Source organism: Caretta caretta, chromosome 2 (assembly GCF_965140235.1).
Source record: "Caretta caretta isolate rCarCar2 chromosome 2, rCarCar1.hap1, whole genome shotgun sequence".
In the NCBI taxonomy this organism is placed as follows: Eukaryota; Metazoa; Chordata; order Testudines; family Cheloniidae; genus Caretta; species Caretta caretta.
Genome location: NC_134207.1, coordinates 238,726,912 through 238,749,131, shown reverse-complemented (window position 1 = coordinate 238,749,131; position 22,220 = coordinate 238,726,912). Strand labels below are relative to the sequence as shown.

The 22,220-nt window shown below is 43.6% G+C and overlaps 1 long non-coding RNA gene across 1 annotated transcript in view; it reads right to left on the bottom strand.

Annotated features, from left to right (window-relative positions):
- Positions 1 to 655: 655 nt before the first annotated feature.
- Positions 656 to 22,220, bottom strand: part of LOC125630841 (uncharacterized) — a 38,192-nt gene continuing 16,627 nt past the window's right edge. The window contains exons 2-4 of the long non-coding RNA XR_012666796.1: positions 4,175 to 4,210; positions 3,674 to 3,811; positions 656 to 2,158 (exon numbers count right to left, since the gene is read on the bottom strand). This is a non-coding gene — a long non-coding RNA (uncharacterized LOC125630841). The remainder of the gene's footprint in view (positions 2,159 to 3,673; positions 3,812 to 4,174; positions 4,211 to 22,220) is intronic.

Here is a 22,220-nt window from a genome sequence, read left to right as displayed (position 1 = left end):
ACCATATACAAGGGATTTTCAAACTGGGGGTCATGACCCCTCAGGGGGTTGTGAGGTTATTACGTGGGGGTTGCAAGCTGTCAGCCTCTAGCTCCAAATCCTGCTTCGCCTCCAGCATTTATAATAGTATTTAATATAAAAAATTGTGTTTTGAATTTATAAGGCGGGGGGTCGCATTCAGATGCTTGCTGTGTGAAAGGGATCATCAGTACAAAAGTCTGAGAATCACTGCCACATACGCACACACACTGGTACAGCACGGAGGCAAAGAATGACCTCTGCCTTGCGTTTTTGCCAAGGGACATATTCACATCCCTTCTGTGAGACTGTTTGGCGTGTACATGAGGTAATACGCCCACATACTTAAGAGACTTCATAGCTTTTTAAGGGTTTTGTTCCTCTTTGATGTGCTGGAGCTGAAGTGCATTACCCCTTCCTGCATGTCACATTGTACATATTAAAGCCTATTCCAGGGCACCTACGCTGTGTTAAGAGTTTGGGGTTGGGTTTCTACTATGGAAGGTGGGGGCCATGTTATGCATTCAGTGTTTTTGTCCTTCTCACTAATCACACCTGAATGTAAGCCAGTTCATCAGTTGTGACTCGGTTTTGAAAAGTAATGGGGTGGGTCTAATGATAGCAACAGTTTCAGGCATTGTTACACATGAGTTGGTTTTTATTTTGCATCTCCTTACTCCCCTTTACAACTGTATGGGGAGCCCAACTTGACACAACGGTTTCCAGTTTCGCTTTGGTGGGTGAAGAACCCGTTTGTACTTTTCTGAATACTGGGTTGCAAAGTATTGTACTGAACAGCACAATTCACTGCTGGACTGAACCCATAACATCAACCTTTTGAGACATGTTTAAGGTGTGGGATTTTCCCAGTGATGGAGAGAAATGACATCACCGTGTGCCTGAATAACTATTTAATGCCTCAACAGCCTGGCACAGTTAACTCATCTTTAGAAACCCCTATTACCACACGCAGTTAAATGTTTTTAAAATGTTTATGAGGGTTTCCTGTGTGGGTGGGTGTGTTGCAGCCACTGTGTTCAGTAACTTAAAATGGTCACTAGTGCCAAGTACATTTCACAGTTGTTAGAAACCACTAATTCCCCGGTCTGCTTGAAAATGCTAAAGGTTTTGGGGATGGATAGGGGGCAGGTTGTACAGGGTACTGGCAGATGCTGTGTGATTGCTGGTATGTTCCCTTTTTTGTTGTTGGCTTTGGTTTTTCATTTTCAACACATTCAACAAATGCATTAAGACAGACATTGATCAACCCTATGCAAGGCACCTGCTATGTTGAAAAGCATCTATAACATACACTTCACTTTCCCCAGCCCTGCTCTGTATCCCTGGGACTTCAGATATTTTTTAATTTTGTGGGAGACTCAGAAATATTTCCATAGTCATAGCACCAGAATTTTATACATCATTTGTTTACACAAGGTAGGAAGCTTGAGGTCCATTCCCAAATCAAAAAACACCCTCAGTTCATCATACTTAGGAAGGAGGTGCCAGATACAACTGAACAAAACGTAACATGTAATAAAGATTTTAAGGAAGTATTCTCAAAACAGAACATATTTTTTTTAAATTAACGGCTCACAACCAAGAATAGCACCCACAGTTTAATATCTTTGCACCTGTCTCCCATCAGAAGGGGTGAATGATAAGAGATAATGACTCACAGTGAAAATAAGGGACATCTCTTCTGACGGGCTTTAGGGGCCAGTACATGGTGGCATTCGGGAATTCCTGCACGCCCAGCATTGTTCTCCTGGGTGGTCATTGGAACAGGACCTACAGGCTCAGCAGCACCCTGGGTGGCAACCAGAGAAGGCAGCAGCAATGGTAGTTGATGGGCTGGTTCTGGGGCCTCAGCAGCAGACAGATGCTGCAGTCTGTCAGTCACCAGTCCTCGAAGCCTCTCCATTAGGGAACGTTCCTGTTCCCTAGGGCGTGGCTCACCTCCATCTCCAGAGGTCTCTTCTCCTGCTGAAGACACTGCTCCTCCCTTGCTTTAAGGAACTCAAATTGCTCCTGGCTTCTCCTGTCCATCCCTATCCCCTTCTCCGTCTACCCCTGCACTCTCTGGGGTGCTGCTCCTGCCCTCTTGGGGGCATGGTTTCCCTCTCAGGAGCGCAAGGCCCTGCAAATTCAAAGACAAAAAGAAAATTATATTTTTGGCCTTTGGAGCAAACTGAGAAATTCCCCCACCCCCATAACTTTGCTGCTGAAGGCCACGATTTTGATACTTCTGAGCATTCCAGGAAAGTAACTGTCTCAACATCCTTGCTTCACATAAATATGCTGCCACCCCATGAGGCTGGAGCAGAGTCACACTCCTTTTCTTATTGGGGAGAAACATTTAGTAGTGTTTGTAACCATTGGAAATGTTCATTCTGTCTGAAGAGGTAGCAGAGAAGTGGGGAAATTCCTTTCCAGAGCTATATTACATGTGTACAATTTCTTCCTTTAAGGCTGGCCAACATCTGGAGAAAACAGCAATTTTCAAAGTACCAGAATGGAAAAGAGAAGTGGCTTTCCTGTCCTCCCAAGGAGATCCAGCAATCTACATCAGAGAGATGTTTTTGCTAATAGTCACACCTCCACTGAATGGAGGGTTTTGGTCAGCTATGCAGGTGGACCAAGCAGATTTCCACTGCTGGTGAACCTCAAGAACCAGCAGGAGTTTTTGCTTCAACAGAAGTCTGCTGCAATTATGCTTGCAAGATTGGGAGGAAATTTGAACGGAAATTGACAACATTCTCAACTAGGATGTGGAGATTTCATGCAACAGGAGATGTGAACCACGAACCACACACACATACCCCAGCTGTAGCTGAAAATCCTGGCCCTGTGCCTGCCTAATGATGGTGAAATGGGCAGGGAAAGAAAGAGACACACTGCAACTTCATTAAGTTTCCTGAAAATCAAACTCAGCACCACAACCCCTCACATCAGACAACTGGAAAGGGACATAGCACTGTTCTTCTATGACCATGGGGGTGGAACATCCCCTTTCTCCCCTCCCCTCCCATCCCACTTTATGCAGCATGGCTCTCTGTAGGGAGAGGGCAGAGACCAGGAACAGAGACTTGGAGTCTGCAAACTTCCAAGGAAGAAAAGAGTGTTTCCACTAACTTTTCCTTGCACAACCAACCATACATTTTCTACAACTGTGTTCCTTTCCCCTAGGGAGACCTCAATACACACACACACACACACACACACCCCTCAGCCCTCGCTGCCTGACAGGTGGCTGAGAACTGCAGGCACAGGGGCATACTGATCATTACTTTTTAAAAGTATTTGAGAAATTAGCTTTAGAAGTCAAGGCACAGGCACTAATTGTGGTTCTTCAAAATCAATTAAATCATTGATTTATAACTCTGCCTTGCTTGAGGCCAATTTTCAGGTGGAGCAGGGCAGGAGATGAATGGAGGGAAAAAGCTTGAGAAGTTTGGTAAGGAGATGGAGCATGATAATGGCATGGCTACAGCACTGCAGTTCACACACAGACACAGAGCAATGCATGGTATGTTTTCCAGAGAGGAACAATAAGTGCACATTACTTCAAATGCCCTTGAAATTAAAATTGGGAATTTAGTACCAGTGCAAGAGAGATATTGGTGGGAAGCTAGGGGGAGCCACTCTAACTTACCAGCCGGGGGTTCTGGTTCCTGCACCATATCAAAGTCTTCCTCAGGTTCATCATCAAAGTCTTCTTCAACTTGTACTTCTGGGTAGACACACAATCACCTCTTCCTTGTTTCAAGCAATTAGAATACCCAGGACAGACCTGACATTAGAATAATGGTCTTGTGTCATTTTAGTGTAGATGTGGGATGCATAAATGTCCCACATTGGCGATCAAGTGGTATTATGCGGTCATGCCATTGACAGATACACTATTATATATGTTGTCCCTGGCAAAACTCAGAACTTTAGAAGGGAAACCCTCCCTGCCCAAGTTTCTTGTAGTGGGGAGGGACACCAAAGAAGTTTCACCCTATCCTGTTGACCTATTCCCTTCCCTCAAGACCAAGTGATGACAATTAAAGTCCCACTCACCATCATGTCATCAAATTGGATGGTACTTTATTCTCCCAGACAGTTCACCCACCACTAAGATGGAGAAGCGCTAACCCTTTTGCGTGTTTACCTTGTGACTGAAGATCCACTGAAATTTGCACCAAACCTAGTGAAGACAAAGATGGTGCTTAGAGGCTACCCTGAAATGACACCGTGTTCTGTGTTCATTCATACAAATCAGCAGTATAGTATTATCTCTAACAGATTTAGTAAATTTATGGCTATTACCATTTTATATTCAAGCTCTAAACAACATGTCTATGAGTAAATTAAAAACAAACAAACAAGGCCACCGATTCAGCAAAGTACTTTAACACATGCCTAACTAAGCATATAAGTAGTTCTATTAATTTTAGTGGGACTTCTTACATGCTTAGGATGAGCTGCTCAGCCCTGCTCCAGCCCCTGTAAACCACGTAAAAGGGCTGTCACAGCATAAGGTGGATCAAAAACCCTAGTTCCACCGTGAGCAGATTCTTGTGGTGCAAGAACTGCAGAAGACAGCTGCAGGCTGGCCTTCCGAGGACTCCTTTACAAACTCCTTAACAGGGGACATGCTGGGAGTGGGTGTTTTGGGGGCAGGGCAGCCTAAGGTTTTTAATAGATTTATGGGAAGAGATCAATAATATAAGACATTTCCGGATTTTTCTTGATGATTTGTCCTATTTCTTTGTAGCATTACTATTTGTTTATGTCTTAGGTATGTGAAATACAGAAGACAGGCCTCTTTTGTTTCCTTTGCCTTTTTATTGACAGCATCCACTGTATCTCGGGTGTTTTTAAGAACACAGTTAGACAACATATGTTACATGATACAACAATATCTTTGGGGGGAAGGGGAATAATTAACTGAGGTCAAGCAATATTTTTGAGGTAACAATTATGATATTATAAATAAACAAACAAAACAAAGACATGACTGGTCCCACATCAACTTTTAGTAACTCTTTACACATCTGCTGCTTTTCACTTTTATTATTCAGCAGTCCTTGATTTAAAGGACTATTTTGTTCATTTAACAAAACAAAAAACAAAAACAAAAAAAGGGGAAGGGGGTTTAAGGTTGTGGCTGCTAATGTATTATTCTAGACAGAATATATAGGCCCAAAGAGTCACAGGTGTTAACATGGTCCTGTCACTATCCAACATTAAACAGTGTTAAACAAGGTTTGTGATATAGTATACAGAGAGCTCAGCCTGCTTAGCACCATGACAAACATTAAACATCATTTTAACCTTTTATTAGAGATACAGAAAAGAAGGGAAAACAGTTAAAGTACTCTAAATGTAAAGTATGAAGTAAGGCTTTCATTTTAACAACATCTCTTGTTCCCTTTCCCTTTAGGCAGAAAGAGTCTTTAGAAAGGGAAAAAAAAACTACCCCTTGTCTGGCAGTCTTTTAAAAGGTATCAATGATGGTAACAGCTGTCCTTTTGGGGGAAAAGAGATGAAGTTAATTGAGATGGGCTGGAGCTGTTGTTAAAGTCTGATCCTGTTTCCTAAAAGACAAAACAACACACACAAGAGAGGAGAGAAAAGAACAGCAAAGACAGAAAATGCAGCTTCTGTCTCTGGTGTTGACTTTCACTTGCACTCTCGCTGCTGGAAAAACACAGGCACAGTATATGATCTTATCAGCCACTCCGAGATCTGGCAAACTTATACCAGTGTTAGCCTGTTTAGGGTATTGCATTTAGCTGCCTCTTCTGGTCACAGAATTACAGCGGCGTTGTAAAATATGCAGTCTTGGCTGGTTAAGACAGATTCTTATTAGGCAGAAAGGAAAGGGAGCAAGATAAGAAATAACGTGGGGAAGGAAAAGGACACATCTGTGGAGGAGAGGGGAGAAAATCTCATCACATTACATGTGGTGTTTGGGATTTACTCAGAGCCAACGGAGGTGGTGGAGTCTTCTGGGCCCTCTCTCTGGCCCAGTTTGGCTAGGACTTCTCTCAGGATTAGGACAATGAAGACACACTGGTGTCACACTGAACCCCAGGCTCCTAGGAAGTGGTGGGGGTGTCAACCCTGATATGAAGCTCACTCTATTCCCTTCTTTCAGGCAGCAATTGTTGTGCTCGCTTCCATCTGTCTGTATTTTTCCCCCAAGTCTCTCTGGGTTTTTTTAGGGACCCCCAAAAGGGAGTGATCAGTGGAATAGACCATTCCCTCATTATTTTGTTCTTCCATTAAGACTAATTTCCAAAACACCAATATTGGTCCATTGATTTCCAGTCCCAAACTTCTCTTGTTTACCAGGCACAGTCTTGACACAGGCCTTGAGATTTAGTAGTAGGCCTTCTATTTTAGACTAATTGAGTCTGTCTCCCTTTTGCACCTTTTCAACATTTGTTATGCAAGGCTATTGTGATGTTTTATGAACTTTTGCTCACTTTTCACACTTGAGCTCACAATTAAGGTAAATTTGTAGGCCCAATTATCACAACTATCAAGTCACTAAAAATCGGAGATAGAAAATAATAAGTTCAGAAAAAATCTTGGAAAAGCCAGCTCACACAACAGAGACTTTGCAATTATTTAGCCAAATAAATGTCATTTATCCAGAATTTACCAAGTTCTCAGCCAATCCATCCCCAAAATTGTTTGTGTTTATTAAAAGGAGAATGCACAAGAGTAGGAAAGACGACAAGGAATCTTTTCTATATAATAAATCTAATCCCACAGTATATTTATACCAGGTGATCTGTATTACTTGAGGGCATTGTTTTATAGGTAGTGGAGGTGTTTCCTGAGTTAAGGACTACAGGATTTAGCCCTGTAGGTGATGCTATATATAAAAACATGCACATCATATAAAATATTCATATTTTTAAAGATATAAACCAGTTAATACATGTATAACAGATCATCAAGTGTCCTCTTTCCAGTATATTAATTACTACTGGCTACTTTTAGCCAATAGGAGGACAGGATTTTCATAGCCCATGTTATACTGGGGGATAATCTTCTACATTTGGTTCTGGATCATTTACAGAGAATGAAAAGATGGGAGAGGGATTTGGATAAAAACTGATCTGGATGTGTGGGTCTTTAAACGGGAAAGGGGATATACATCCTCAATTTGTGCAGTTCATAAAGAAGATTTTTATAAATTACCATACAGATGGCTCCAGTTAAGATCCACCATATTTTTGCTACTAGGGAGGCACTCTGCTGGAGGGGTTGTGAGGAAAGGGGAACATACTTGCACATATGGTAGTTGTGTCCAGGAATTAGATGGTTTTCAAAGGGAATTATTAAAGAACTGCATTTTATGACAAAATTTAGTTTCCTAGAGGTCCCTGACCTACTTTCTGAATGCTCCAAAACAGGATCTACATTTTTAACAGGATGACAAATTAATTTCTTTTGTATTTTATCTTTTTTAAGGTCTTTCTTTTTAGCAGCAATACTTTGTATTGCACATTACTGAAAAAATGTGACTTCTCTTCCTATGGAATCTTGGTATAGTAAAATACGGACCATCCTTATAATGGAAAAACTTTCACACCAAGCATGTACACAAGAGAAGGGCCAAAAATAGGTATTTAGAAATGTGATCACTCTTTCTAGCATACTCAGAGGAGGAGGACTCCCCAGCCATCAAGCCAGGGTCTTTAGCCAGGTTCTTTGAATGTTAACCTGATCCTGAATAAGTAATAAGTAAAGTATGATGTAGCATTGTAACATTTTATTGCCACGTTACCTTAATAAAAAAAGTTTCAAAGAATAAGTTAATTACATAGTTCCAAAGGGCAGCCACAAATCCTGTGCAGCATCACAGACCTGTCGCGATAAAAACCGGAGACGAACTGGGGAAAATAACTCCCTCAATTTCAGTACACTAAGGGACAATGACCAATCTGTACAGTAAAGTGTGTGAGTCACAGTATACATTAGTCTTACACCAAGAAAATGGAAGTAGAATAATGCGTTTATATTTAAAAAACAGGAATTTTTGCATCTGTAATTAAGTTAGACTTATCTTCAATTTAATTTTCCTGTTCAACCTCCAGCAGCATTTTAACTGTAAACTGTCCTGAATAAATACACTGTCACAGGAAAATATGGTACTACTTTATGAATTAAGGGGTTATTTTTAAGAATGGGTATAAATGCTTCCATGTGTTGACATGTTCCTGCTAGTAGTTTACTATGTCCCACTGCTAACTCCAGTAGCTGAAGAGACTAGAAACAATTGGAAAAGAGAGCTCCATCTTTAACAAGGTATAGCACCAATTGAGTATCATACTGTTCTTTGTTTGCCTAGCCTGAGCAGGTGTTCTTTAGCAATTAACTTCACGCATTTATAGCTGTGAAATGCAGGAATGACAGCATCAGACCAAAGCTGTCATCTTTCCAAAGAGCTCTAAAAGTTCAGACCACAAAATATTGGAACGGATCGGGTGCTGCTCATTGAAAATTTTCCAGTGATATTTGATAAAGCCAGGAAGCAGCTGGTGGAAAGAGGGAGGGAGGAAAAAGAAGAGAAGAAAATAGGAAGGTTAAAGGAGAATTTTGGGGGTGCAAGGCAGCGCTTCTTGCACCACAGAGATAGGTGAACTATCTCATCACAATGCAGCAATGGAATAAGGCAACCAATTATATTTAATGTATCCACGCTGCAATCATGCTGATCAGAGACAAGAGTTCCAGGTCGGGTTATATATATTGTACCCTGGAACTTTGCACTAAGCTCCCATTGACTAAAATGAGAGCTCCCTGCCTGGTGCAAATGTACAGCATTTCTCCATATCACTGAGGCTGCAGCTTCAAGAACAAGGAATCCAGAGACAGCACGAAGTCCAGAACTGTGCTTAACCCTTGCATGGGAGTATTACCACTCATCCCAAAAGTATTCAGAGCTTCAAACCTATGGGAGCTGCACAGCTGCACCCAAGAGAAGATCTGATCCTAAGGAGATTACATCTTTAGTACCTGTAATTACACTCTTTAATCCCAACTGTCCATAAAATCATGGTTGCCTTAAAAATCTTGAGGGTTTTTTAAAAAACAACATGAGACTTAATAAATTTTAGAGTGCTTTTTATTTGCCTTCTGGGTTTTGAGCTGTTAGGGTTCATGTAATCAAGTTTTTCTGTGAAGTCCTGAGGGCTATAAAGCTTACTTTTTAAAAAAAATGAAAGCTGAAATTTTGACACAATCACATGACTCCAGGAGCTGGGGCTTTAAGAAAAAACAGTAAATATCACAAGACTCATAAAAACAGAAAGTTGGAAACTAATCAGCAAGTACAAGGCTCCATTTTTTAGAGCTGTTAAATGTCAGACAGAGGCCAAGATAAGTTGCTGTGGTGCTGTGGTTTACACTGATGCAGCAGGTCTACACCAGGGGTTTTCACCAGGACAGCTTTATGGCTGCAGCTACACCGATGGCAACCCTTCCCACCACCACCCAGTATAGATAGGTCTCGCAGGATAGCTTTCAGAGTGAAAACCTGCACATAATTCCACTGATTTCTCACTACCCTTATAGCTCCTTTTCAAATACCTTGCAAAGCCTAGCAGCAAGCCTTGTGGCCTTTCTGGAATGGAATAAGAACCCCATCTCTGTAATGGGGAGGGAAGTCTTACAGAGGAGATGCAGAGTCCCAGCTGCAGATTGTACCATGGATCTAGACCTACATTAGAGAAGAAACCTGCCAGGAGATTTCCCCCCATCCCTTGCCTTTTAACACAGAAAGGGAACTAACAGTATATACTATAGAATTGAATTTGACCAGTGGAAACAAAAAGCAGCAACAGCAGTACAGCAAGAAATTTTAGAATTAACCTAATTGAGTCTTTGAATCTACCCCATTTCCTGTGACACACAGAAAGAAACTAACACCTAAGAAGCAGCATGACAGTTTTTAAGGCCATGAGGCCTCACACTTACACTACCAAATCCTCACCAGTGGCTGCCTTGTCCCCCTCCTCAATTACGATGTTCTGCTTCACTAAAACATCCCTATCAAAAATATAGAGGACCACCGCTTCTCCTCTATCCTGTTCTCCCTCATTTCTTTTCCTTCCTCACTGCTTCCCTCCCCAACTCATGTTTTTCATCATTATTCCCCTCTTCCTTTCTTAGTGTCCCCTTTTTATTTTGTTCCCTTGTTTCTGAATTTCTCTATGGTCTGGAAAAACTGAAGGCACACAGCCAGTTTTGCCTCCAGTATATATTGGTGGAGCCAAAAGCATGAAATGTAAATTTGCTTTAAAAGAAAAGAAGATTTCATTTAGTATCATGACTGTCTGGCATTTGAAAATACTCTCTTGAGACATATCCTGGAGATTCTGCAGAAGGGTTATATTTTATTCATTTGAAACTGCTATATGGTATATTTAATAATACCTTTTAAATACTTTGCAAAAGTAACACACATTAGCTCCTTTTCTGTAACTTGGAACTGGCACACAAAAATAACCTTTGCTCCAAAACAACTGACAGTAAAGTTTAGAGCCAAAGCTAGCATATTTTCTAAGCTCCATGTTAATTTCCTTTTGCTCATGTCAGCTTCTGTTTCAATATAAAATGAGTTTCTAGGACTTGAGGGTTTTTTTTTAAAAGTCAGATATCCAAAATCTTATATAATTTTGCATCTGAAACAAGGGGACTATAAGAAAAAGAAAAGGAACATGTTTTAGGACTAGTAGGCTGCAATACATTTAGAGGTTAGTGAGCTGTTTCCTTGAGTAACAGCATAACAGGTAATATTCATACAATGGAATCATGTTTGTCTCAAAAAGGCACAAATTCCAGAATACACCATAACCAAGTTGTCAGGGTGATGCAGCTGGGCACTAGTTTTAGGCTAGTTACAAACAGTAGCCACATATAAGCTGGTGGAGTAGGGTGACCAGACAGCAAATGTGAAAAATCAGGATGGGGGTCGGTGGTAATAGGAGCCTATATAAGAAAAAGACCCAAAAATTGGGACTGTCCCTATAAAATCAGGACATCTGGTCACCCTGTGGTGGAGCAACAACGTCCCCACCCCTGCCCGACCAAGTCTCTTCCCCTCCTCAAGGTTTGACTCCTGAAGATTAGAGCGGTCCTGTACAACAACAAAATAGTTTCACATACCAGAAAAGCTTCATAGCTTGACGTACAACACACATGTGATCACTGGAGCATTACCTCTTCAAAGGGCAGGATTCATCCTGCAAGGGCAGGTTCAGCTGGGGGAAGTGGGGGCAGGTCAGGGCAGTCCTGAGGGCTGCCTTGTCTTGCACTCAGCTGCCCATAGGCCTTGAGGCAGCCAGAATGCAGGACTGCTCTGGCCACATACCCTCAGACTCCCCCTGCGGCAGGACTGGTGCAAGGGCTTCAGAAAGTATTTTGTGACATGAGCATTCTGGGAGGCACAGTGTGGGGCTGGGAAGATGTATTAGCCAAAATGAGTCACAGGACAACCATGAACCAGGCCCACATACATTGCCCATTCTGATGACCACAGAGCTGCTTTTGTCTAGTTCCCGATATTCCCTCTGAGAGCCTGACTGGGCCTTCAGGCCTGCCTCATTATTCCACCCTGTACGCCTCTGTAGGCAAGGATAAAATAAGCAGGGGCATTTCACACAACAGTGTATTGGAGATGGAACAATCTGGGCCTAAGTGACTTGCCTAAGACGACCTAGAATATCTGTAGTAGAGCAGGAGCTGAAGCCAGGCCTTCCACCATCTAGGCTAACAGTTCTATCCCTTGGCCTATTCTTCCTCTCAAAATCTCACCCTTTCCCTGACAAACTACTGAGCCATTATATATTGTTTGGAATTAGAAGTGTTTCCCCCTCTACTGATTCCTTTTGTTCCCAAATGTTCTGTTTGCTTCACACTTCCAGCATCTTTATTTGTGATCCTCCAAGCTGATTTTCTATCTATGGCAATCATCTAAGTATGGATTTAAAAGACTAAGCTATAAATCCCAACATGGAAATATAAACAAAAATATATTGTCGGCTTAGATAGACCACTTGGAGAGACCATTTCTTGCATTTAATAGTTAAAGTTAATAATCTGACAAGTTTAGTTCTTTTTCCTCTTCAAGAACAAACGAATTCGCAAGTCATAACTCAAGCAGAGCCTGATCTAGGGCTCACAGAAGTTAATGAAAAGATTCCCATTGACTTCAGTGGGTGCTGGATCAAGCCCTAACTGCCATCCTATGAGTAATATGCTAACTGTTCACTTAACTATTTACCATTCACGGTATGTAATTGCTCATCTAAGACACATGACATTGTCAGTGAAGTCCTGCCAACAGTTTAACAGGGCGCTTTTACCAAGGAGTGTGTGTTCTTGCAGAATGGGAGAGATAAGGAAAAACGAGGGAATTCATTAAGTTGTTTTCTCATGTAAACAAAAAATGCTTTTTATAAACATAACCAAGGAAGCAGGCTGCACCATTAGAAAAACAAGCAGATTAAAATGCACTTGGCTGGAAATGTTTATCCTTCCCCCCCCCGGAACAATGATGTACTGATGGTATCACACTGTATTCAATGTGGGCAATCTGAACAGTATGGGAGGGGGTTTGAAGATTTCTTTAGGGATATCTGGAAATATTCTCATCTAGACTTTTCCAGAAAACAGTTGGCATTTGCTGCTTTCTTCTTTATTCCAAAGGGGAAAACATTGCTCTTTATAAGTATTTTGCTGAGCTGCAGGGTTAAAAGAACTCCAGAGAGCATGTGCCTCCATCACCGACAGGGAAATCATTCCTTTAAATCCAGTGGCTCTGGATTGGGAGCTGTTTGCTTTGTTTCAAGCCAAATTAAATTAGAGAAAATTCCACATTTGGGGGAAAAAGGAGGAAACATTTCTCTGGCAAGTTTTTAGAAAGTGTCCGAAACTGCTCAGACATGGTGTTGCACACTGATCTTCAGATCAATTATCTGATTCACGGCAGTTTGTGAAAATATAAGAACATTATTGTCAGTAGCAAATATATTAGTCAGATAGGGTGACCAGATATCCCAATATTATTGGGACCATCCTAATACTAGGGGCTTTCTCTTATAGACACAACTATACACCTCCCCCCTCAAAAAAAAAAAGTGTTCCGATTTTTCACACTTGCTCTCTGATCACCCTATGGCCAGAGTCCCCAGTCAAGCTCAGTATCCCTTTGTGCTATGGTATCTTTAAAATAACTATATTTCCTTAATCATATATATTTAGATTATGGAAATATTGATATTTAAGGTAAGTATACCTTTGTTACTATCTCATGTTTACAGATTTACATCACTATATTTTATTATAGTATTCTTGTGAGCAGGGCCGGCTCCAGGCACCAGCGTTCCAAGCAGGTGCGTGGGGCGTTAGTTCGAAAGGGGCGTCAGTTCCTCCGGCCGCAGCGGCAATTCAGCAGCAGCATCTTCCGATTGCCGTCTGCGGCGGCAGTTTTTTCCACTGGTTGGGGCGGCCAAAACTGTAAAGCCGGCCCTGCTTGTGAATATATTTCTCTTGTATAAGCTTCCTTGTTTACACAAAAATATTCTAGCAGCACAATTGGGCTCTGATCCTGATAGAGGGCCCTGGACCCTACAATAATGCACACATCCACAACCATATTTACGCATGACTCTCTCTATCCATACATATATGCGCACGCACACACACACACTTTAGAAAGGTACCATCTCAGTTAATCTGAGCAGTTGCTTTTCCTTTGAAGCACTGGTTTTAAAGGGATGTGGTATCAGTAATCTTGACAAACATTTCAGTTTACCCACTGACATCCAGCGACTGTGCATACAAGTTTGCTTTTACTAACCTCAGAAATACAAGCAGAACAGAATTACAGTAGGTATACAAACAATGAGGTCACAAGGTTAATGTCTGACTAATACTAATGACTTTTTTTCAACGACTCACAAAACACGGTATCAGAAAGAATTCACTAACAACAAAGTGAAGATAAACAATGAAATGATCACAACCAACTCCTTTATACACCAGTCTCTGAAGCTGTATAAAAGATTTAAATTACAAAATAAAAATATCCTAGTTTTATAATAGATGTAACTTTATTCCTTTCCTCTCCAATATATTTGCAATAAGCTGTTCCCAGGTGCCAATAAATATGTCAGAGAAACTTATTGGTTCATATATATTTGGAAGGAATAGAAACTGTTGCTTAAATAATCACTGTACGGAGAAAAAAATAATCTCCCGAAGAATCTATAAAACTGGGTTATTGAACTAATCAGAAAAAAAACCTCACACTCCCCACCCCAATTTGTATGACTTCTCTTGAGTTTAAAACAAAAACAAAACTTTCCTATAAGATCATGAATGCAGTTTCATTTGGACAAAAGTTAAGTTGCTTGCTTACAGTAATATTTCCAAACTGTAACAAAGCTAGTTTGGACCCTTTGGTTAACTTTCCAAGTGATATGAAATATAACAACTTTATTACTGCTAATAAAAATCTCCTGTCCAAAAAAAAAAAAAAAAAAAAAACCAACGTACTGAAAGGAGCCCTAGAGCTCAGAAAGCAAGTCCAAAATGTAGTGCATGTGGTTTACAAAAGATACAAGTGCTGGCAGTAAATAGCTTCACATTTCTTCTCACAGATAAATGCAAACCCTTATCAGAAAGTTGTTATATGCCCAGAATTTTTTTTTTTTCAGTTTCAGAACAGTTTACTTTGGCAGCTCATTCAGTTTTGCATCTGTAATTAAATGATGATGTTGAGACAATGTGGCTCTGGAGAGATCATAGGAAACCCAATCTTATCTATTTGCCTTTTATTTACATAGCTCTTCATATTTTGGCCTCCCTCATGATTTTTCATTAAAGCAGGAAGGCAAGTTTAACCCACACCCTTATTCTTCAGTCCACTCAGGAAGTAGTACACAAATCCCAAATTCAGCACTTTCTATTGCTCCAACTCACCACCAGCTTTTTAATTATTCACCCCTACTGTGAAGAATGATAGCTACTTCTCCTAGCAGCACTACAGGCTGGGAATAGCAGTCAAACCTGGCAATAAGCAGGCAAACTTGGTTTCCACCCTCCCAGCTCTGCAGAACTGGATTTTTATAAGCGCCCAAATGGTCCTTGAAAGTAGTCTCTAATTCAGAGTTACATCAATGACTGTAATATGAATGTGTAGCTTCAAACATCATAATACTATGCACTTCAATAGCACCTCCCAGCTGAGGTACCCACAGTGTTTGTACACAATATGTAAGTCTCACACTCCTGTGAGATGCTGTTAACCCCCTTTTTCAGACCATGGAGACTGAGTGACTTGCCCAAGGTCCCATAATCAGCCAAGAAGCCGCGCTAGGAATAACACTGCTGCAGTGTGCTGAGGAGTGGAGGGGCACTTATTTCCCATCTTCCACCAAAGATTATCTGAGCTAGAGGGGAGTACTGGCTAGGTAGTAGCTGGCCCTGAGTCCTGCTCTCCCTAGGAAGACACCACCAGGTTGGGATGGTGGCAGTTGTAAGTGCCTATATATTGTGACGCTGGGCACAATACAAACACTTAGCTAGAGAGATAACTTTTAGGCGATAGTCAGTCTCAGAGCCTGTTGGGGGAGAGAATTATGAGAAGAGACGGGACCCGGCTGGCTCCACAGCCTTGAACATTCCAGATTTAGAACCCAGTACTCTTGGCTGCTCATATGAGCCAAACGCCAAACCTTTTTGAGTTTTCCCATCACTAGGTGTAACATTTGGTTTTGCTATTTTGAAGATTTTGCATGGCAAGGGTGGTCTGTAATTCATAGATTCCGAGGCCAGAAGGAACCAATTTTGATCATCTAGTCTGCCTTGTGTAACACAGGCCATAGAATTTCTCCAAAACTATTCCTACAGCAGATCTTTTAGAAAAACATCCAGTCTTGATTTAAAAATTGCTATCAATGGAGAAACCCCCATGACCCTTGATAAATTGTTCGCATAGCTAATTACTCTCACTGTTAAAAAGTGGCAGAAAATCTTCAAAACTGTAAGTGTGAGTATTGAAGAGGAATTGACAATGAGCAGCTACAAAAGCAATGGGAAACAGATTCTACTATGCCCTAAATCGCTGCTGCAGAATCAACAAGATCCTTTGTAATATCATAAGTGGGCAGGGGGATGGGGAGAGGAAATGTCTGCCAATAAGACATTGATTTTTTTCTAAGTAAGCAAAGACATGTTTTTAAAAGAACCAAGGTTTGGTTTCCTACCCTTCTCAAGCCAACCTAGTAGTGCATGTGAAAGTTTTGTTATATTCACAGTATAGCCGCCCTTTAAACTGTGTTTCTTGGCCAAAGTGATGTTTTCTCCTAGATTTCTCCTCCTGTGTTCCCGCTGCCTTAAAGTTATCATGGGGATTTGAAAATGTTTGTATTTTGTGGCCCAGAAGCATCTCAGGCACCACAAAATCCAAATCTAATGAGGGGAAACTTCTTCATAAATTTTGTGTGTGTGTGTGTGTGTGTGTGTGTGTGAGAGAGAGAGAGAGAGAGAGAGAGAGAGACTCAGTTAGCATTAACCATTGAATAAATAGGCCATCAGTCATAAAATACATTTAGTTTACACAACACAGAGAAACCCAAAAAGCCATAAAATGATAGAAACAGGCTTCAAAGGATGGAGGTGAACTACTTCAATTTACACTGGTGAAAGTCTGCCTGCAGATCACCACTGGCGACAAGCCCAACTGGGGACTAAGGGGAATTACAGCAGCACAATCTCCTCACAACCATCTGCTACACCAGGAGATGGCACTGGCTAGAACACAAGGATGGCCTATGTGTTGAGAGGCGCATCTCCCAATCAGCTCCTCCAGCAAGGCTCCCATCCTTCTCTTCCCTGGCAGAACCCAGGAGAAAGGCATGGGTAAAAATCCCTGGGAATAAATCTTTCCTGGAGTGCAGCTGCTCCGCAGAGCCAGCAGGCTGCACTAACCAGAATTTATCTCACGCCCAATATGAAAAATATTTGCAGAAAAGAAGCAAATTTCTGTGGTTTGTTCTCAGGGTCTATTATCCAGTAAGTAGCTCCCTACCCCATAGGAGCAATGTGGCTTACCTTTGCTCTGGGATAGGCCACTATACATCTGAAACTTAGCTAGCAAGCATGTGTAAGCTGGGGAATAGTCCCGCTATTGTGGCTTCTGCACTACGCCAGTGAAGTGGGCTAGCGAAAGGATCTGAGTCCTCCCTCCCACTTCCTTTACCCAGTGACCTCCCTGTCCTTGAGGGCTCCCCCCCTTCCACTCTCCTGTCCAGCAGAGCCCTCGTAACCCCAACAAGGCTGGGCCCAGGATTCCTGGGGGCTCGACCCCCAATCCTGCTGTGGTCACCTAGGACAGGGGCTAGGGTGTCCCCACTCTGGGGTAATCTCTCTGCCCTGGGCACTTCTCTGACCCACTGATCGTTACATACAATTTGAAGCAAATGCAAGTTATTTAAACAACAATTAATTTTAAAAAGAATAAGGGAAAATGGGAAAGGTTAAAGGAAACACATCAGCCCACTCTGTGGCAGGGAACATCACAAACAGTGTCTCTGGAATGTCAGGGCAGTTCACAGTCTGTTCCTTGTAAGTCCCAGGCCTTCTTCTCCGGCCCTGGCTGTGCTGCAGGGATGTTGTGGGTTGGACACTCGCTCTGGTGGTGGCCACACACCCTCAGGCTCTAGGTGGCAGGGCCCTTCTTCCCAGTGTTGCCCCCGCCCTGTCAGGGTTACCAATCCCCCCCCAAGTCTGGCCTGCAGAGCCTCCTGGCTGAGGCGTCTCCCTGTGCTGCCCAAGGTTCCCCCTCTCTCCCCCCAGGGCCCACCGCACCCAGCTCCAGATTGCTCCAGCCCCAGCTCCACCACTCTGTCTCAGCACTGCTGCTGCTGCTGCTCTGCCTCCAGCTCCCTGGGCTGCTTCTCTGGCCCCTCTGCCTCTAGTTGCTACAGCTTTGCTCCCAGTACAGGTCTGCTCTGCAGGCTGCTTCTGTGACTCTGTTCCCAGCACTGACCTGCTTCGTGGGCTGCTTTTCTGGCCCCTCTGGCTCTGGTTCCTACAGCTCTGCTCCCAGGGCAAGTCTGCTCTCTCTGGGCTGTGCCTCTGGCTTTGGGGCTGCAGCTCTGCTCCCAGGACAGGGTCTGCTCTCTCTGGATCTGGCACAGCTCTGCTCCCCAGCTCAGCTCAGGCCCCTGCTTTCTCCTTAGCTCGGCCCCACTCTGTCTGACCCAGGCAAATCCAGCTCACACCGAGGACGGGACCTCCCTGGCCTGCTGACTCCCTGATTAGCTGCCCACCCCAACATTCAGGCTGACTTAAAGCATTGGCCTCTCCCCATTGCTCCTAGGGACTGTCAGTCTCAGAGTCCTGATTCCCCATCGACCCTTCCCTCTTTTACTACTGGGAGCTAGCAACTAAAACACCCCCACTGAATGTTAGTTAGGGGGCAACAGTCCACATGCACAGGAGTAGGCTTTTCTAAAAAAACCAAAGGGCATGTCTGCATTTTGCCATTGTTATCTAAGATGTGTCCGGTTTATTAATTTTGCTACAATACTGAAGCCAATTGACTGAAATAAATTCAAACCAAAAAAGAATTCAATTATTTTTAAATGTACCTTAAACTAATAAGACTGAGAAACAGACACTGTCATATTGTCTCTGATTTAGAGCTGAGCCAATCCCCCGAAGAGCTGAGTGAAGCCAGGGGCTAGAGGTAGTATAAGGGGAGCACCATCTCCCCCTTGGGTTGGCATTTCCAACTTTCCTTTGCTTTTAATTTTAAAAAAGTAGTTAAAATTGCCTCCAGTCAAAACAATTTTTTGTTTCCAGCAAGAAAACCAAAAAAAATTAATTTTGCATCAATCCAAAATGAATCTTTTTTGCTTTACTCAGTGAACCAAAAAACCCAATAAAGCAAATATACACACAGCATTTACCACAAGTATACAAGAAAGTTTCAAAGTGAATTTGGTTCAGCCATGTTCATGGCCCTTTTATATCCTCTTCACTCATCCCACATGCTTGTGGAAATCAGCCGTTTAGCTCACACACTCAAGTATTCCCAACAGGAGTGGTATATGTTGCATGGGTTGGGATGCTCCTTGATGCAGCAAGAAGACTGCATTCCCACCATTCCTTGCCAGAGGCAATCAAATGAGACAGAGAAGGGTCTGACCACATCCTTCACAGCCCTACCCACGCAGAGCTCTCGTTTGATTGTGATGACAAGACAAAACTCAAACTTCGCATCCAGGCAGTAAGTCTCACAATAGTCTAATTTTTGAAAGAACAAGGCCTTGGGCCAAGCATATGTGGCCCAGAAAGACAAACAGTTAAAACTCTAAACTCTTTAGAACTCTTTAGTTCTTTTCTAAAACTCTCTAGTTGCTACTGCACCTCTCTCTAAACTGATACCTCTCCCTGACAGTTTGAAAGACTGGTCTATACTCTCAGCCTTCCTCCTGCCCCGTACAACTCCAGCAGTAGGGCTGAATTTGGCTCAGCTGGTCCGTCCCTTGGGTGAGGGAATCCATGAACTCACTCCACTCAACTGATACGCCACCAGCTGACAGACACAGAAGTGCACAAGCCAAGCTAAATTAACTTTCCATTATTTGCCTGTACTTACATTGTATACTGTATACCTTAGTATAACATGAATTGCCTTTAAAATTCAAGACACGGTTCTGTTGCGTAGCAACGAATTAAAGCGCCTGATGTTGGTGGATATGTCCCGTTAAAGCATATTTGTAAATATTCATAAGACATAGATTGTGTCTAGCCCTACCCAGATGGGCAAGATAGAACATAACAGCTCCTACCTCTTCCTAGGCTCTGACCTCCTCCTAACCCCCAGGATAGGCTGTGGTGGGGACGCAAAGCCTAGGGGCCCTCTGGTAATCCCCAGCTGCTGGAATGGTTGCTTGGACAGTCCTGAGGTCACAATAAATTTCACCAGGTGACCAGATGCATCTGCACGGTGATCCACCTCTGCACCCCTTGTTGAGCTGTGATGTGTAAAGCTCTGGTGTGACCGACAACCTGGCCCACTCTGTATCTCTAGGTGTCTGTACCTACCTCACTACATTTCAGGCCATTTTCAAGTGACAGTGTCCAATGATTCTCAGGTGTGCTGAGAGGTTGCAAAAAACAAAACTGCCACCGATAAGTGTGTTTTGATGAGTATTCAAGGCAATGTGAGCTGCTGAAGAAGGTATAAGTTATTTGTTGCAAAGATTTAAACATTGCTGGTCGTGCAGCACTTTGAAAATGTGCTGACTGTGTTTTAATGAGCCTCTGAAGTTTTATAGTTAAAGATCATTAACATGTTGTACAACTGTGTGATAAAACTTTGTTTCCTACACTGCCTAAGTCGATAGGAATGGATATTACAAGACATCAGAAACAAGAAGACCTCTCACTTACACAGTACCTTCCAAAAGAGGATCTCAAGGCTTTTTGCACACACTAAATAATGTGACGCAGGCATTATCCCCATTTTACAGATGGTGAAATGGAAGCACAAAGAGGATAAAGGCCCAGAGCCTCAAAGTTATTTAGGTGCCTAACACCCATTGAAATCTACTGAAGTCTAAGTGATTTGCCCAAAGTCTGTGGTGGAGCAGGGTACAGAGTTCTGATCTGACTCCTCAGACCTACATATTAACCACTCTGCTATCTTTCCTCTCTCTCCAGCATTCCTCACCCCTTTCTCCAAGCTGTTTACTGACTGTAGCGGGGTCGTATTGGAAAAACCCGGGAAGTGGGCGGGCACAAGCCCACCCACTGCTAAAGGCCCCTAGTGGGAGGGACCACTGGAACCAGAGACCAACTGATTGCGGGGGACAGCTAATGAAAAACAGGGATCAGAGTGAAGGTCAAAGGTTCAAAATGAGGATACTGGATGGGGACACCAAGCAGAGAACCCTGGACAGCGCACACTGCTCCTCAAAGCTGTCGAGGGAGCCAGCGGACGCTGCCCAGTGGAACTCTGCCCAGATGCGTGAAATTAGGGAGGAACAGAAATAGGTCCCGCAGTCGCAGAGCACCCCCTCGTCCAACATCCTCCTCCTGGTATTGTAGATGGAGACGTTGGCCAGAGCCAGGAGGAGGTTGACGAGGAGGTCTCGCGACTTTGCGGGGCCACGGATAGGGTGTGCAAAAAGGAACAAGTGTGGGGAAAAGTGCAGCCAGAACCTCAACAAGAGGTTCTGGAGGAGCCGGAATAGGGGCTGCAACCTGGCGCATTTGAGATAGGCATGTGCCAGGTTCTCCCTCACGCTGCAAAAGGGGCAGGCCTCAGGTGTAGGGGTGAACCGCGCCAGGTGCAAAGCCCATGCTTACGGCTCCATGAAGGAGCCACCAACTAATGTCCCCAGCGGGCCATGGGACCAAGGTGGAATGAAGGCTGGCCCACCGGGGCTCCTCACCCTCTTTAGGTAGAAGATAGTCCATTTGGTGTCGGGGCGGGACACGAGGGGGAGGAAATGCAATGTATGGAGCACGAGCGTGTACAGATGGTTTCTGGGCGTGGTTCGAAACCAGTCCGGCTGCAGGAAATGCAGCCGGCTCAAAGTGTGGGAGCGGGGAGGCTGGGGGAGCTCGCGGAACAGGGGCCCAAGAAAAATGTCCGGAGGCACAGGGGTGAGGGGTGGGCGGGGAACGCCCTCTCGAAGGGCTCGCCGCAGGAAAGCGAGAGAATCGGGTGACAAGGCGGTCTTCACCTCCTGTGCCTAGGGGTCGGAAGGGTGGAAACTGTAGCAGGCTTGTCACCCGCTCCAGCCTTAAAGGGCTTAAAACAACCCAGGAGAGGGCTGTGGCTGGGAGCAAGCAGTTCCCAGGCTGACTGGGGGAAGTAGGCTCAGCTGTGGCCATGCCCCAATCAGGGCTCAGCTGGCCCTTATAAGAGGGCAGTGGGCCAGGAACAGACAGTTTTCTTTAGCTGTGGAGGGAGATGGGCCTGGCTGCTGGGGAGTGTACCAGAGTACCTGAGGTGGAACAGAGCTGGGAGACAGCCAAGGGAGCTGGGGAGCTCCGGCCTGGAAAACCCCCAGGCTGCAGGCCGCAGGTCCAAACCCCCCTTGCCTGGGATGATTGGCTTATACGCTGCAGTCCGCCCCAGTGTGCAGGGGCTCAATGGTGATGGGCAG